Source organism: Gossypium hirsutum, chromosome A02 (genome assembly GCF_007990345.1).
Source record: "Gossypium hirsutum isolate 1008001.06 chromosome A02, Gossypium_hirsutum_v2.1, whole genome shotgun sequence".
In the NCBI taxonomy this organism is placed as follows: domain Eukaryota; kingdom Viridiplantae; phylum Streptophyta; class Magnoliopsida; order Malvales; family Malvaceae; genus Gossypium; species Gossypium hirsutum.
The window spans coordinates 81,591,123-81,591,698 of record NC_053425.1 but is presented as its reverse complement, the minus strand read 5'-3'; positions in this window follow the sequence as shown (position 1 = coordinate 81,591,698).

Below are 576 nucleotides of genomic sequence, written 5' to 3'. Positions count from 1 at the left end.
ATTAGACTCTAATAATTGCAATTTTTTCTAGAAGAATTGTTCTGATAATGTTACCCTAATATGATATCCTTGATTCCTTTAAGTTAAAATTGTTCACTCAATACAATCCTATTTTATTTTATTGTCACTATTGTGTCTTTTTAATAATTAATATAATCACTGTCGATAAATGAATGTGATAAATTGTTTGTTCTAGAACTAGCAACCTGTGGTCACGTTCCATATTTATCAATCCACAAATGCCAATGAGAAGATATTGTTAATTCTTTAATCGAGCTATGAATTCCATTGTTGCTAGTAAAGTCATACCATACACAAGTCATATACCCAACATAACAGCTATCGACTAGATCATTTTTAGAGCATAAGCCTCCACTTATATCAAAGCACATAATTTACATACGCATGGTTAGTGACTAGCTCAGAATTTAGGTAAATCACACCATGAACATCACAAGTGAATTAATTTACAAATAGGTTTAGAATTAATTCAACTTGGGTCCAGCCCAATGTATCATTTTTCCAATGAATATATCTATGTCTCTACCTGTAGAATCAACTACTCCGATAGCTAAG